This window comes from Pan troglodytes, chromosome 22 (genome assembly GCF_028858775.2).
Source record: "Pan troglodytes isolate AG18354 chromosome 22, NHGRI_mPanTro3-v2.0_pri, whole genome shotgun sequence".
Taxonomy (NCBI): domain Eukaryota; kingdom Metazoa; phylum Chordata; class Mammalia; order Primates; family Hominidae; genus Pan; species Pan troglodytes.
The window spans coordinates 42370534-42383785 of record NC_072420.2 but is presented as its reverse complement, the minus strand read 5'-3'; the positions used below and the strand labels follow the sequence as shown (position 1 = coordinate 42383785).

General features: G+C 51.9%; 1 long non-coding RNA gene and 1 pseudogene across 1 annotated transcript; one reads left to right on the top strand and one right to left on the bottom strand.

The window, feature by feature from the left end:
• Window positions 1-1699: 1699 nt before the first annotated feature.
• On the bottom strand, window positions 1700-2897 carry LOC100611254 (uncharacterized). The gene is made up of 3 exons (XR_130017.4): window positions 2732-2897; window positions 2108-2275; window positions 1700-1940 (listed from the first exon to the last, which is right to left on the bottom strand). It is a non-coding gene; the product is annotated as an uncharacterized LOC100611254 (long non-coding RNA).
• Window positions 2898-4881: 1984 nt separating this feature from the next.
• Window positions 4882-7814, top strand: LOC107970202 (putative uncharacterized protein encoded by LINC00479; annotated as a pseudogene).
• The last annotated feature ends 5438 nt before the right edge of the window (window positions 7815-13252 follow it).

The following is a 13252-nucleotide window of genomic DNA, read 5'->3' as shown; positions in this document are numbered from 1 at the left end:
CCAAGGGGGCAGAGCCAGGGTAGAGACCCTGGGCTCTGAGGCTGAGGTTCTTGCCGCTCTGTCCCATGGCTTCCTGATGGATTGGAAGTGACCACCAGAAGCTGCAGAGGGGCACAGAAGAGACGTGCCTTCAGAGCCTCCAGGAGGAACCCACCCTGCCTACACCTTGATTCCTGACTTGTGGGTTAGTGATAGTTTGTTACGGCATCCACAGGGCACGAATCCTTCTGCAGAGTTAAAGGAAAGATGCTCCTGCACACTGTAAATGCTGATTAAAGCTATGTTTGCTTGTAGCTCTTCTAGAGTTACAAAAGCAAAGCAAACAGCCAGCCTCAGATAGTGCTTTGGAACAGGCCAGGTGAGGGGTTCCAGCAGGTGCCTCATGGTCCAAGTTTGGGGGAGCCACTGTGGCTGAGCGCTGGCCTGCGTGTGGTGGCAGTGCCGTGAGGCTGGGGCCAGCTGGCTCCCTTCTCAGGCCTTGTTCTCTTCTGCAAAATGAGGGGTTGGTCTTGATCATAATTACTCAAATTTAGTGTAGTAGATTGAGTAGTGGTCCCTCAAAAGATGTGTCCAAGCCCTACCCTCTGGTACCTGTGAAGGTGACCTATTTGGAAATAGGGTCTTTGCAGAGATAATTAAGAATTTCAGCCAGGCGTGGTGACTCTTACCTGTAATCCTAGTGCTTTAGGAGGCTGAGGTGGGCAGATCACTTGAGGTCAGGAGTTCAAGACCAGACTGGCTAAGATGGAGAAACCTTGTCTCTACTAAAAATACAAAAATTAGCGGGATGTTGTAGTGGACACCTGTAATCCCAGCTTCTCGGGAGGCTGAGGCAGGAGAATCTCTTGAACCCGGGAGGCGGAGGTTGCAGTGAGCTGAGATGGTGTTACTATACTCCAGCCTGGGTGACAGAGCCAGACTTCTTCTCAAAAAAAAGAAAAAAAAAGAAGAATCTCGAGATGAGCTCATCTTGGATTCAGAGTGAGCCCTAAACCCAATGAATGGTGTCCTCATGAGATTAGCCAGACAGAAGGCAGGAGGGACAGACACAGGGGAGGAGAGCGCTGGGAGGATGGAAGTGGAGACTACAGAGAGGCTTCCATAGTCACGGGAGGCCAAGCATTGGCACAACCGTCAGAAGCTGGAGGCGGGCACAGAACAGACGTGTCCCCAGAGCCTCCAGGAGGAACCCACCCTGCCCACACCTTCCTTCCTGACTTGTGGGTTTGTGATACTTTGTTATGGCATCCACAGGGCACAAATCCTCCTGCAGAATTAAAGGAAAGATGCTCCTGCACGCTGTAAATGCTGATTAAAGCTACGTTTGCTTATAGCTCTTACAGAGTTATGAAGGCAAAGCAAATTTGTAAAGTTACAGCTCCAACATTGTAAAACCATTCAAACTAAAAACATGCTGTATGGGGACAGGTTCCACTGGGCTGCCTTGGCACCCTGGGCTGAGGGGCCCAATGCTGGTGACTCACCTGCCCTCCCTCCCCTTTTCTCTCTGCCAAGCAGGAGCCGCCTTTCTTCATGGCGGCCCTGCAGGCCCCGGCCTTGGTGTTGCGGGAAGAGCCTTTCATGAACAGGTCCATGTCGCTCTTTTCTCTCCAGCCCATGACAGAAGCGGGACACGGCCTGCACGGGTGGCACCAAGGCGGCATCATCGGGCTCTTCCCAATGTGAAGGAAACTTTGACTCCATGGTGAACCCTTTTATCAGGGGCTGACTCCAGGCCCAGCTATGGTTGTATTTTACAGAACTTGCTGGAGAGACCTGTCTTGCTGGGCTGATGGATTCAGAACCAATGATGGGAACGGGGTCAGGTCCTCCGTCCAGTGAGTGAGGAGGGATTCCAGATGAGCCTCTGGACCCTCTTCCTATGCGCAGGTGGCTTCTATCCTGAAGATGGAAACAGCCTGCTCTTCACCGTCGAGACCCTGATGGAGGAAGGTGCTCCCTAGTGAGGCCGAGGGCGCCCTTTTCAGACATAGAGTGGCACCTTGTTCCTCTGGGCTGGGTCTTTGCGGTAGGCCAGTGTTGTTGTCGTGGGCACCTAAGTTGTGGGCACTGGAGGGATGGAGGCCTTTAGGCTGCACCAAGTTACCTGCCTCGGCTTCTGGTTCCTCAACTATAAAACCAGATGGTCAGAGTAGGGAGCCTCGAGGGTCCCGTCCAGGTCTACAGGTGGATAATCTGTGCGCAGAGGCCACACTGTGAGAGAAGACCTGGTGGAGGATGTTTCCTGTGTCACAAGTAGGAAAAGTGTGAATCCCTGTGAATCGGCAGAGAAGAGCAAGGGGAGGGTTCAGGTGTAGGTGGGGGCGGGAGGGAGGATTAGGGGGAGGTGGTGTCAGTTTCCCAAGGCTGCTGTAATGAATATCCACAGACTTGGAGGCTTAAACAACACACACCGTCTTATGGTTCTCAAAATCAGAATGCTGAAATGGGTCTTGCGGGGTGAAATCTGTGAACAGTCATTTCTTCCCTCTCCAGGCCCTGATGGGGGAAGGGGCTCCTGGGCCAGTGTCAGCAGGGCCGGGTTCTTCTGGAGGCTCAGGGGAGAAGCTGCCTTCCTGTCTTTTCAGCTTCCAGAGGCCGCCTGCACGCCTCAGGGTCCCCGCAGCAGACCACGTCACTCCAACCTTCGCTTCATCCTTGCATCTCCTCCTCCGCCTCCCTTCCTCCCTCTCATAAGGACCCTAGGATGACACTGGACCCCCCGACTGACCCAGGAGAATCTCCGCAACATGTGGGGAGGTGGAGTGATTGTGCAAAGCAGAGTGAGGTGGTGTTGCTGGAAGACTTGAATCACATCTGCAGGATCTCTGCGGAAGCTCTGGGGATAAGATTTGGCATCTTTGCAGTGGCCGTTATTCTGCCCACCGCAGGGGCCCCCATCTGATGATAGAGAAAAGGCACATAGAAGATGCTCGGAAACACGTGTTGAGTGAAAGAGTGAGTGGCTGTGTGGAGCCAAGACTAGGTTGGTCTGTGCAGGAGGTGTAACAAGAGCTGCATCTTGTATTTCTGCCTGCCTTCCTGCCTCTGCCATTGACTGGAGGTCAGCAGGTCTGACAGTTCCAGAAATAGAACTTCTGCTCTGATCTGATCCACACGAAGGTGAAGGTCAGGTGCAGGATCCTCCGCCCCCACCTTGTGAGTTCTGGGGGTGCTGAGCCAGGGCCCCACCTCTGCCCTGGGGGACACCCCCTGCCAAGTTTGCTTGGAGGCTCCTTTGAGCTCAGGCACGCCCAAGAGCCAGAAGGAGAGGACTTGTAAAGACAGTGACTGTAACCCCAGGCAGGCCTGTGTCCTGGCCCTTAGGGAAGGAATAATGAGTACACTATTGTGTAAGAAAGACGAGAATCAGGCAGACAAAGGGCCCAGTGAAGCCGCCTGCCCCACTCCCTACCCCCAGGACTGAACCTTGGACCCCACCTAACATTCCAGCTCCACTGCGGTGCCCTGGTCTCCGTGACAACTGGGAATCATTTTCCAAATAGAAAATTGTGGATCCGTGGGAACGCAGAGGTGAGGAAGTCTCAGGAGTACAGGTTTCATTTACAGCACCTTGGCGCGAAGGTGTCAGGCCAGGCCTTGGAGCCAAATTCTATGCAGAATGACCAAGTGCAGAGAGCAGAAAACACGGGCTATGTTCCTGACCCTTTGCCTGTTAGCCGTGTGGCTCTGGTTCTGGAGTGAAGGGAGCAGCAGGATGCTCTGGGCCTTAAGTGACAGAATTCCTAACTCTCTGAGGCCAGAGCAAGGCTTTGGAAAGGCTGGAGGGAAGCCATTAAGTCGGTGAGGCCTTCCTGGCTTGCCCCATGGAGGCAAGATGGCTGCAGGGACTCCAGGCATCACGTCCATTGAGGACAACATCCAATGCAGAAAGGAGGGCAGGTGGCAAAGGGCCTTCTCCTCTCGCAGCTCTTTATCACAAACTCCTGCCTCGTCCAGCATCCCTCAAAGACCGCTTTGTTTCCCATCAGCAGGAATGCGTGGCTGGAAGGAATCTCCCAGGAATTCACAGTTCACCCCTAAATCAATCCGTGGGGCCCGAGGGGCAAAGTGTCTGAGTGACCCAGCCCTCAGTCTTGTGTCCGTTCCTGAGAAGGAGGTCAGCCTTGCCCCTCAGGAGCTGCATGTACCAAATGTGAGTGTGTGTGTGCCTGAGTGTGCCTGTTCACCTCAGTGAGTGTGTACATGTGTGAAAGTGGATGTTTGTATGTGCACAGGTGTGTGCTGTGTGCATACAAAGCGGGGGTAGGGCATGTGGGGATGTTGTACCTGAGCGAGTTAGAAAAACGCCACACTTTGAGATGAATTAGGAGTCCTTTATTAGCTGGCAACCGAGAGACGGCTAACGCTCAAAATACTCTCGGCCCCGAGGAAGGGGCTTGATTAACTTTTACATCTTGGTTTAGGAAGGGGAGCGGGGGTCTAGTTAGAACAATTTTACAGAAGTTAAGTAGTCAAAAAGTTAAAAGGATAAATGGTTACAGGAAAGTAAACAGTTCCAGGTGCAGGGGCTTTAAGACTACTACAAGGTGATAGATGCGGGGCTTTGGGCGTTATCAATCAGACGAATTCCTGGGAACTGCGGATATAGCTCACCACAGTATCTTATCAGTTAATTGCATTCTTGGATGTGCTGGGAGTCAGCTTGCACAAGTTAAGTCCTTGAGGAAGGGGCTGCCAGGGAAAGAGCCAAGATGGAGTCTGTCTGATTCTCTCAGCTAAGGGAGAGACAAGGCTAGGTGAATAAAGGAAAAACAAGGTTGGGCATTACAGGGAGGTGGAGTGTTTGTGCAAAGCAGAGTGAGGTGGTGCTGCAGGAAGACATGGATGGAGGCATGACACAGACTGTCCACTGCAAAAACCATGGACGGAGGCGTCACACAGACTGTCCACTGCGAAGACCACAGATGGAGGCGTGACACAGACTGTCTGCTGCAGGGGCCATGGACGGAGGCAGCCTCTGAGCCAGCCCAGCAGCCATGGACGGAGGAGCCTTGGAGCCAGCCCAGCAGCTCTCCTGTGAGTGGGGCCGGCACTGTCCCCAGCATTTGTGCCACCGGTGCTGTAGAAGGGCGGGGAGACAGCACATGGGGACTTGCCATTCCCGTTCTGTTCCGCAGCACTGGAGGGGTGGATGGGACAGGACCGGCTGCTCATTCCACGCTGGAGGGAGGCCAGGAGTCTCAGCTGGATGCAGTCACCTGACCTGGAGAGTTCAAAGTGCCTAACACAGGTGCTCACCCCTCTTCCCCCTCACCCCTGTCTGGACCTGGGGCGTGGAGCCTTCCTCTAAGTCTGGTCTCCCCGCTCCTCCAGAAAGGTCCTGGAGGGGATGGCCTGGGATGGGCTAGGACCCGGTTCCCACCTCAGGAGGCCTCTGGCCATGGAAGTGCTAAGGTGCCTAGTATCCGTCTCTCCGTCTCTCCGGGTGACTCTGGCTTGGGGGTTGAGTGGCCTTGCCTGTGTCCAGCGACATGGGGAGGTCTGTGTGTGGAAAACCAGATGCCACCTCGCTCACATGGCGGGGGGTGGTGGCTGGGGGTTGGAGGTGATGGCTACTGGTTCCTCCCCCATTGGGGACCATTTCCGGGGACGCTGGTACCCACAAGCCTGGATCCTGGCGTGCTCTGCTGCTTTCCTTCAAGCCCTGGCCTCATCAGACCTCCAAGGCTCCCTAGACAGGGTTAATTATTCACGTGGCCCGGGACCCAGGTACAAAGTCTTCTCCTTCCCACATCTGCAGAAGCTGCTCTTGTGGATGGGGCTCCAAGGAGGAGAGGGCAATTGTTTTATTTTAATCATTAAAACGTTTTCTGGGATATACGTGTTGGTTGAAAACAATTAGAAGGTATAGAAAAGTATAAACAAAAAATTAAAGACAAGCCAGGTGCTGTGGCTCACGCCTATAATCCTAGCACTTTGGGTGCCCAAAGCAGGCAGATCTCCTGAGGTCAGGAGTTCAAGACCAGCCTGGCCAACATGGCAAAACCCCATCTCTACCAAAAACACAAAAATTAGCTGGGCATGATGGTGCACGTCTGTAATCCCAGTTGCTTGGGAGGCTGAGGCAGGGGAATCGCTTGAACCTGGGAGGCAGAGGTTGCTGTGAGCTAAGATCATGCCACTGCATTCCAGCCTGGGCAACAGAGTGAGACTCAGTCTAAAAAAAAAAAAATTAAAGACAAAAAATTGAAAACCACCCATAAGCCCATCATTCAGAGACAGGCGCTACTAACAACTCATTGTGTTTCCTTCCAGGGTTCGTTTGTTTGTTTTTCCCGACACAGTAGAGTCCACGAGGAAGTCAGGATCCACCGGCAATATTTGCAGTGTTATGTTGAATGTGGCAACTGGCTGCGTGACGATAGAGAAGTAAACAGCATGTCCGGTGGCAGTCGGTTACCACACAGAATTTAGGAGGCCCAGTGAAATGCGAATGCTAGGTAAGTGACACATAAGTTTTTGATATAAGTATATCCCAGGCAACATTTATTTATTGGAAATTGAAACATTTAACTGGCCATATTTTTTTTTTTAATTTTTTTGTTTTCTAAATCTATCTTTTGTTTGCTGAATTTCTAGCAACCTTAGATGGAGAGGTGGCTCTGAGACTAGCATCCCCACAGGCTCACCTCTGGCTGGAGAGACAAAGGGAGGTGGGGTGCTGCCAGGGAGGGAGAGCCAAGGTCTACTTCCATGCCGCTCCCAGACGTGGGGCCAGAGGCCCGCTTGCTGGGGTTGGGGCTCAGAGGGGAGCGAGCGGCTGCTGTCATGCTGTCTGAAAATGCTGTGCGGATTCCCCGATTTTCTCTCGCCTGGCAGGTCACCTGGCCCACAGTCTCCTCCCCTGATCCCCTGAGTGCTCCCCTCCCCCTGCAGGTCCCCCTCCCCTCTGGGTGCCTGGATGCCAGCACCCTGTTCCGCCCGCCCAGCATGCAGACCAAAAGCACAACGCACAGAAACACAGCCGGTGCCCAGCATGCAGACCAAAAGCACAACGCACAGAAACACAGCCGGTGCGCGCAGGGCGGCAGGCTGGCTTCTCCCTCCCTCCTGCCGAGGTCTCCGCCCCCTTCCCCCTTCCCTCCTTCCCTCCCCTCTCCTCTTCTATTAGAAAATGGGAGTGTTAGGGTTGAATTGTGTCCCCCCAAAACAGGTATGTTGGGGTCCTGATTCCCAGTCCCCTAGAATGTGACCGTGCTTGGAGATAAGACCTTTACAGAGTAACTGATTAAAATGAGGTCATTAGCAGGGACCCTAGTGCAGTATGACCGGTGTCCTTTCAAAAAGGAGAAATTTGGATACAGACATAGACACACACTGAGGGAAGGTGAAGTAAAGGGGCAGGGAGAAGACGGCCTGCGACAGGAGTGACGCCCTTACAAGCCGAGGGACGCCTGGCAGTGCCAGCTGACACCAGGAGCAGGGAGAGGCCTGGAACGGTTCTCCCTGGAGACATCCGGGACACACCTTGATTTCAGGATTCCATGATAGCTTCCAGAACTGCCAAAGAACGCATTTCTGTGTTTTCAGCCACCCAGTCTGTGGTATCTTGTGATACCTGCCGCCCTAGGAAAGTAAAACAAGGAGTTAATTCATGAAGGGTGGGGGAAATACATACCCTTTGAAATACCACCTAGAGGAAGGGGTAATAGTACACCCGATCATGTGCTCCAGTTTATGAAATAGTTGCACGTCACTCGGAATTTTGAAAAACAATATATTTTCAGGACTCAAAAGATTTGCTTGCTATGGACTTGTCTTGCAAAATAAAGAATCTCTTTGTAGACCACATTCATAGATGTATTTCATGTATGTTGACATTGATTTGGCTTGCTCAGAAATAGGAAACGTGAGAACTTGAATATCATGGCGTTTACAAAGCCAGTGAGGTCAGTTCCTCTCCTGGGCCTCAGATGCAACCACTGGCCGCCTGGCCTACCTCTGGAAAGCGTTTGGAGAGGGCGTGAGTTCTTGCACCCACCCTCTGGTTTTGCAAGCTCCCTCTGCCATGGCTGGTGGAAGGCTGTGTTGGGGAGGTGGTGGAGTCACAGTGGCCTCCACTGTCAACGGTGCAGATGCCTGGTGTGGAAGGTATGATGTGCTGGATTCTGAATGCAGATTGGGGCTATTTTTAGCATCTGGGCTGGGCAGCAGGAGGCTGGGGGTGAGGCAGAGGGAGGGACAAGGCCAACATGATTTGCTGCTAGTGGAGCTGGAGGAGAAGGCACCCACACGCTGGCTGGCCTCCCTCCTTTCCTGCTGGAGTTCCTGGTGAGTGCTTCCCCGGGGGCTGAGTTGTAGCTGTCTCCCTAAACACCTGGAAGGGTGTGGAAATGGGAAGTGACTCGAGGGTTTGGGCCCTGCGCTGCTCGACCTCGAAGGACAGATGGCCCAGACCTTGGGAAGGATGGTTCTGCCCCATCTGGTACTGGGCTCCTGACCCCTGGGAGGCCTGTTGGTCGGTGGTGAGCGGCTTTGCCACATGTCATGACACGTGGACATGACGCCACACTGCCTCAAGGGACACTTGTGAAGGCCAAACTAGAAATGGATGAGCAGTGCTTAGCCCATGAGGAAGTGACACACCAGTGACAGCCTTGATGGCGGGGCCACGGGCTGAGAGGGTCTGGTCCCTTGGCTGCCACCAGCCTCCCAGGGCTGGGCAGCAACCATCCACAGGGCTGGGGCTCAGCCTCTCTCCCTTTGTGGGAGCCACTGTTTTCTAAGGGTGTGGACATACATGCGGTCTGCTCCCTCCCTCCATGTTTCCTGGGCTGGAGAAGACCTGAGTCAGCACGTGAACGAGGAGAGGAGGCGGCTCTCTGCAAAGAAACCTAAACACAAGGTCTGATTCCCACTTCCCAGAGCCTCCTTCAGGGAGGCCATTGGCCCAAACCACTTTACAGTCACAGACTATTTGTGCGGAGGGAGACATTCCAGATCATCTTGCTTGATGCTTGCCAGCACATCAAGATGGTTCCTTTTTGTTGTCACTCGGAAAAAGGCTTGAAGGATAATACTCTTGGTTAAGTGAACTGCAGGACTTTTCAGGGCCTTGACTAAGCTCACATGATCAGGGTGTCAATAAACAGGGGTGTGGTATTCAGCATTCTACAAGTTTGTTGATTGAAACCTTTTACAATTTTATTTTCCCTTTATTTTTTAGAGACGGGGTCTTGCTCTGTCATCCAGGCTGGAGTGTAGTTGCATGATCATGGCTCACTGTGGCCTCAAAACCCTGGGCTCAAGTGATCCTCTTGCCTTAGCCTCTCCAGTAGCTGGGTCTACAGGTGCATACCACCACGCCCGGCTAATAGTTTAAAAACATTTTGTGGATATCGGGTCTCCCCATGTCGCCCAGGCTGGTCTTGTGAGCCACCGCATCCAGCCTGAAGCCTTTTAAAGGTCAGGCTTATTGAGATATAGGCTGGCGAGGTGGCTCATGCCTGTAATTCCAGCAATTTAGGAGGCTGAGGTGAAAGGATCATTTGAGGCCAGGAGTTTGAGACCAGTCTGGACAACATAGCAAGACCTCATCTCTACAAAAAAATTAAAACTAGCTGGGCATAGTGGCACATGCCTGTAGGTCCTAGCTACCAGGAAGTCTGGGGTGGGAGGATTGCTTGAGCTGGGTGACAAGCAATAGAATGAGACCCTATTTAAAAAAAAGATAGAGAGTTATATAATCAACATACAGTCAAACTCATTGTTTTAGTGTACAGTTCTACGAGTTTTGACAAAGTTCTATGAGTTTGACGAAGTGGTCACAGTTGTGTAACCACCACCATAGCCAAACATAGACCACATCTATATCACCCCCAAACCACCCCCACACTCCTTGGCAGCCAGTTCCCTGCTCCCACTCGCAGCCCCGGCAACCACCAATTTGTTCCCTGTCTCTATAGTTTTGCCTTTTCCAGAATGTCCTCTCCATGGGATCTCAGCGTGTGGCTTTTGGTGTCTGGCATCTTTCACTCAGCGTAACACGTCTGAGATTCATCCATATCACTGTAAGTGTCAGTAGGTGGTTCCTTTTTGTTGCTGAACAATAATATCTGCTGTTAGGGTTCCCCACAGTTTGCTTATCCATGTCCCAGCTGATGGATATTTGGGTTGTCTCCAGTTTGGAACAATTATGAATAAGCTGCCAGAAACATTTGTCTCCAAGTTTTTCTGTGATCTCTAGGCTTTGTTTGTTTGTGTTTGTTTTTGTTTTGTTTATGTTTTTGAGACAGAGTCTTGCTCTGTTGCCCAGGCTGGAGTGCTATGACATGATGTTGGCTCACTGCAACCTCCACCTCCTAGGTTCAAGCAAATTTCCTCTCTCAGCCTCCCGAGTAGCTGTGACTACAGGTGTACACCACCACACCCGGCTAATTTTTGTATTTTTAGTAGAGACGAGGTTTTGCCACGTTGGCCAGGCTGGTCTCGAACTCCTGATCTCAAGAGATCCACCCACCTCAGCTTCCGAAAGTGCTGGGATTATAGGCGTGAGCCACTGTGCCTGCCCTGATCACTAGTTTTTACTTTTTGGGTAAATATCCAGGATTAGGATTGCTGGGTCATTCATTAAGTATCTGTTTAACTTTATAAGAAACTGCCCACCTATTTTCCAAAATGGCTATTGCATCTTGCATTCTCGTTGGTGACTTGTGTGAGCTTCACTGGCTCCACGTTCTCACCAGCTTGGATTGCTTGAGCCAAGGAGTTCAAGACCAGCCTGGGCAACATAGTGAAACCTGTCTCTATAAAAAAATAAACAAATTTAGCCAGGTATGGTGGTGCGTGTCTACAGTCCCAGCTACTCAGGAAGCTGAGATGGGAGGATTGCTTGAGCAAGGGGAAGGACAAACAACAACAAAGCAACAACAAAAGAATGATTACTTAGTATGTTTGACTTTGTTGAGAGGACTTTTATAGGTCTATCAGAAATTTGGGAGGGATAATTGGTAAGTAGTAGACAAAAAAATTAAGTTTATGAAAAAATGAGGCAATTGGTAACCCCAGGAAAATCAAAAAGTTGTACTAAAAAGAAAAGACCATCCTAGTTCCCTAAGTGGTTTAGTTGGGACAACATTTATAGTGATCATAGTAATATCAGAACTAAATATTGACTTGGCCAAAGGTTGAGAATTGTGTAATTCTGTAAGTTGTGAAGCTGCTGGGTAGGTGGAATAGGTGGGAGTGTGTGGGAGGTGGTGGTGTAAGTGAGATAAAACCGAAAGGAATAGTACTGCAATCATGTTGGAAGTGTGAAGGTCAAGGTCAAGAGAAACAGCTGAGAGACTTGAAGGCAGATGACTCACAGGGGAGGGAGCTGGAGGTGGGAAGAGGTGCAGTGATAACAGCTGTTTATTATCACAAGCCTTGCAGCACTACTTGACTTTTAAAACAATGTTATAACAATCAAATTTTAAAAGGAAGAAATAATAACTTGGTGAAAGGGACGTTCTCTCTTCTCCAGAGAAAAGCAGCACAGTGTACCTGGGCATTTCTGTGTTGGTCTTAGAAACCCAAGCCCATTCGCCTGCCTGGGAGCCTCCAGCTGGCTGGAGTCTGAGCACTGGCCTCCGTGGCTGAAGCAGGGTCATCTCTCGCCCTTTGTCCATTCATGGACTGGCACAGGTGGATTTATGGCTATGTTGCCAGCCACCTATGAACAAGCGAGGGGTGCCAACAGGCCATGCTCTGGCAAACAGCCAACGTGGAAGACAGAGACTGTCCCTTGCACACTCTCCTGCTCCTCTCTGTCTTTTTCAGTCTTCTTGTTTTCCTTCCTAGTGGAATCCAAATGCTGGTGTTGAGACGGTAGGCAGGCCTAGGGGCTCCCCCATACTATGCAGGTTCCTGCTCGGCGTTTCCTGTCCTGTTCACATACTCCCACCTGCCTCCTTTGGGCTTTGGAGCGGGGACCTCCTGCAGCCAGGCCCCTAGAGGAATTCCTCGGATCCCTGCTGTCCCAGGGAAGAGTGCGGAAAGGAAGGGGTGGGCTGCATCCCTGTGCTCAGAACAGACACAACCACAGGGTTGTGGCTGATTTTGTGCCCAACTCTGAGAAATTGGAGCCAAGCAGGTCACCCTGTGCATGAGTGTCCCATGGCTGGTGCCACAAATTTTACAAACTGGGTGAATTCAAAAACAGATATTTTTTTTCTCATGGTTCTGGAGACCAGACATCTGAAATCAAGGTGTGTGTGGGGCTGTGTTCCGTCTGAAGGCTCTGGGGAAGGACAGTTCCTTGCGTCTCTCCCACGTCTGTCGGTGGCCCGTGGTCCTGGGCTTCCGTGGCTGGTGGCTGCATCACTACATCCCCACGTTGGCCTTGGCCCGCCCGCCCCTGTGTGCTCCTCACTTCATCCTCCCTCTACTCAGGTCTGTGTCCAAACTTCCCTCCTACAGGGACCCCAGTGTTATGGGACTTAGGGCCCACCCTACCCCATCATGACCGCATCTTAACTTGATGCGTTTCTAAGACCCTCTTTCCAAATAAGGTCTCATTCACAGGCACCGGGGTTAGGACTGGGACGTATCATTTGTGGATACAATTCACATACAGCATGTTCGTCACTGACCTCCTCCTCCACCCTCATGGCCGCTCAGAACTTTCCACCCTTAAAAACTCCTCTCATCAACATGCTTCGCTAGCACAGTCCCACTTTGTCCTCTTCCCTTGTCACCAAACTTGTTGAAGGTCCTTTCTACCTCAGCTTCCCCTGAGACATTCCTCTGCCATCACCATCTGCCTGACCTGTGCCTTCTGGAAGGTGCCTGGGGGGAGGGGGTTTTCCTTGTGTCTGGTCCTTTGCATGCTCTGTGGCTTTTGAGGTGGGTGTTAAGGCTACAGAAGCCCACCCTCCCCCCACCACCCTCGGCTTGGCTTTGACCTAGCACCCTGTGTGTACCCGGCATGCTGCACATGCTGTGTGTGTGTGTTTGTGTTTGTGTTTGTGTGTGTGTGAGGGGGACAGCCTTCTTGGGATTGCATTGTCCTGAGGGCACCCCTGAGTCCTCTGCACCGCTCAGCCCAACAGCAGAGACGGACAAACCCCAGAGAACCCAACTGGAATGGCTGGAGACTCTCCATTGGATTTTTGCCTCCAGGGTGAGCTTAGGACCCGCATGGCCAGGCTTTGGGCTCATTGCTGGAGAGCTGCACCTGCTGCGGAACTCACAGCATAGCTTCTGGCTGGATCATCATTTCCTTCCCTTGGCTCTGCCAGCACTTGTC